Genomic DNA, 3,716 nt, shown 5'->3' on the forward strand with positions numbered 1-3,716 from the left:
GTGGGGGTGTGGGGGGTGTGGGGGACAGGGCAGAGAAGCAGGGGAGGGGGGGCTCTCCCTGCAGAGCTCAGCACAGAGACATCAAGATAAGATGTCTCTTCCCCCATCTCCCCTTATCCCCCCAGCCAGATCCACCCCCTGCTCTATCGGGAGCTCAGGTCAGAGGATGAGGCCTGCAAGCACGCAGCCCACCCAGGGGCCAGGATACACAGGCCAAGCCAAGGATCATTAGCTAAGAAGGTACCAGGTGGGATGCACACGCCAAGAGCTGTATGCACAGGGTCTCCAATGGTGGGTTCTCAGGACAGCCAACCATGCATACTGGTCTTCCTGCCATTTCCAGGGGCAGTCAGAGAGGTGAGGAGACCTGCCCAAGGGCACCCTGTTTGTGGATGGAGGAAGCAGGATCAAACTCAGCCTGCCCTCCGCCTGCTTTCTGGACTTCTCCCCTCCCCGCCCCCCGCCTCTCTCTTTCCTGCTGTTTGTTTCAAAAAACTGCTCACGGTGCCCCCTTCAGAACCAAACCCCTCCCTCTCCTCCCCCTTCCTGCCTCAGCCCCCTTCTCCAGGCCCTCCCTTTGCTGGACCCCATGCAGCCATCTCTGTGTAGCTGCCATAGGCTTGGTGACATTGAGGACAATCTTGCAACAATCTTTGCTCTCAGCATCTGCTTTACCAGGGACCCTGATAGCTCCACTCACGGCCTTTCTTCCTGCCTGAAATTCTACCATCAGTACACGTTTGGATTTGGATACATTTCAGCCATAAGCCCTCTGTCAAAAAGGCAGGTAGAAGCGGGTGGAGGAGTAAACAGAGCCCCCTGCAGGGGAAGAACACAGGCTGGGTTCTACCCAGCTGCCCCCCAGATGGACTTGTTGCCTCTCTCTCTGGCCAGAGTTTCCCAGCTGCTTAAAATAATAATCCACATGCTCCCCCATCCCACTGCCACCTGCACACAAACAACCCAGGCGGACAGAGCAGAGATGCTTCTCTCCATTTTTACAGCTGGGGAAACTGAGGCTCGCAGAGGCAAAGGGCCTCACGTGCAGTCGCAGGTGTGGTAAGAGGGAGTCAACTGCAGGTCTGCTGCCGCCACACCCAGCCATCCCCAGGGCGCCCCTTGACTTCCCTTTTCTCCCTCAAGTCCCCTCTAGGGAGGTTGACATGCTGGGGCCTTGGAGTCGGGAGAGCGCCCTCAGGCTCTTCCTAGCCGTGCGATGTCAGCGGTCCTGTCCCCACCTCGCTGCCCTCACCTGTAAGATGGGGAAGATCAAAAGCCCCTGTCTTCTCCCAGGGCAGGCAGGTGAGGAGGGAGCCCCTGGGAAGGACACAGTTAGGCAGCCGGCAGGGGTAAGCTCTTCTGTTGCTGTTTTGTGGCTGACGGCCTGAGAGCCCGGACGGCAGCGTGTAAGGGGTGAGGGTGTCCTGTATGGAGGGCAGAGCTGGTGGTAGGAGGGGGCGTGTGGCTGACTCACAACTCTCCCAGGGTCCTTGGTGCCCCCAGCAGCTGCCTGCCCTCCCATCCAGTCCCACCGAGGCCCTGCTTCCAGGAACGCTGACTCTCCTGGGTTCGGAAGGCCGATCCCAGTCGAGGGCCACCTGAACCCGAGTCCCAGGCTGCAGGACTGGTCACCCCGGCCAGAGTGCATCCCTCCCGAGCCGCCGGTCGGCTCAGAGGCCTCTCCTGTGCTCCTTTGAGACCTGGAAAGACTGGTCCCTGACATGCTTCCTCCCTCAGAGTCCCAGGCCCCTCAGAGAAAGCAAGAAAACTCCAAGCTATAGCCCCTTTGGGCTCCTAAAACGAGCTCTCTCTGGGTTTTTTGGTGGAACAATCTATTTTTAGCATCAAAGAGCGCTGCCAGGGACTTAGACCTTCTGAGGGACAGGCTTGGTGTGACCACAAACCCTGCCGGAGGTGGGCACTCCTCAGCGGGGCGGGGTGGGGAAGGAGGGCAGCAAGGAAGGGTGTCCCCAGCCCACCCCGCCCCGCCCCCCAGGGCCACACGTGGCAGACGCAGGCTCAGGGCTCCTTCCTTTCCTGCTCAGGGAGCCCCCCCGCCCCCCATTTTCTCTCAGTGCTTTCTCCCCGCAAACGCAATACTGATAGTCATAGCAATGATCATAAACTAGCACTCCCCGCACGCCAAGGACTCTTCCAAGAGCTTTAGGTAAATTAACTCAATTCTCACAAGAGTCCAATCACTTAGACAAGGAGACTGAGTCTCAGAGAGGTTAACTGACCTACCCAAGTTTGGCTCAGGACGGATGGAGCCAGGATTTGAACCCAGACAGTCTATTTTATCATTAGTTAGTCTCATGTTCCAGCTGAGGAAACAGAGCCTCAGAGAAAGGAATAAATGTGCTCAAAATCACCTGGACAGCAAATGATGAGGCCAGGATTCATGACAGGGCTCCCAGGGCATGGCACCTATGGCCTTGGTTCATTCTCCCAACAAATGGTGTTTGTGTGTGTGTGTGTGTGTGTGTGTGTGTGTGTGTGTGTGTGTGTGTATGGTGGGTACTATTATTCTCCCCCCCTCCCATTTTCCTGAGGAAACTGAGGCTCCGACAAGAAAAGGGACCCACCTGAGTTTGCAGAGCTAGGAAGTGGTGGAGTCGGGATTTGAACCTCATCTGTTGGAATTCCTGAAGACTTTGCTAGAAGCTGCCAGTCTCAATCCCCACCCCCACCCATCCCCCAATCCCTGCTGCTTTCTCTGAGGAGGCTGGGCCCCAGGAGGAGCCTGGATAGGGTTGTAATTTTTAAAAAATCATTTGGTCTTAATGTCCCCCCCACCCATCTCCATCCCTTTCTCCCTCCTTCAATCATAATGACCCCGTTTGCAAGGGTGTGCTGGCCAGGAAATTTGCTGACCCAGGCAAAAGGAAGGGGGTGTGTGTCATTATGTGGTTGGGAAATGGTGAGGCATTTCATATGCCACCGATCTAGTATCCCAGGAATTTCTGCAGCCCTCAAGGAAATTAAAGAATTAGCTACCATCCAGGGCTGTGGCTTCCTCCTCACTGTGTGTGTGCATTTTCTTGACTTTAAATAGGATGCTCTGAGCATCTGCACGTAAGTGGCAGCATTGTAGGAAGAGGGGCTGCCTGGGGTAAGGAGAAAGTCCTGGCCAGTGAGGCTACAGGCCGAGGCTCAGAGAGGGGCAGGAACTTGCCCTAGGCCACACAGCTAATGCCCAAATCTGCACCACCCGACTTGTGGCCTGATGCTCTTTCCATGCTGCCAGGCTCTGCAAATAATTTGCTGTGTGAAATCAGACAAGTTCTTTCTCCCTCTCTGGGTCGTTTTTCCTTATATGTAAAAGGACAGGGTGAGATCATTTTCTTAGTTTGGGTTCCTCCAAAGACAAACCTTGAACCTAAGGACTAAGGGTAAGCAGTTTGTTTGGGAAATGATCCCAGGAAGCAGGGGTGAAGGAGGGGGGAAGTGGCACAGGGAAGGGAAGGTAGCCCATACAGGGTGCAGCTTGCTGCTCTGGCACCTGGAGCTCTACCCCCCGGGACCCCTCTGAGGAAGCGGGTGGAACCCGTACAGAATTGCTTCCCCAAGGGCCAGGGAGCTGGGGAGTGTATCCACCAACTCCCATCTCTCATTAGTTGAGGGTTATTCTAAGAGTAATGACTCTCCAACAATTCTTGCTGCTCCCCTTGGGCAAAGCTCACTCAAGACCAGAAAATGTCCTCAGGCCGACCTGT

This window comes from Neophocaena asiaeorientalis, unplaced genomic scaffold (assembly GCF_003031525.2).
Source record: "Neophocaena asiaeorientalis asiaeorientalis breed wild unplaced genomic scaffold, Neophocaena_asiaeorientalis_V1.1 scaffold79, whole genome shotgun sequence".
Lineage (NCBI taxonomy): Eukaryota > Metazoa > Chordata > Mammalia > Artiodactyla > Phocoenidae > Neophocaena > Neophocaena asiaeorientalis.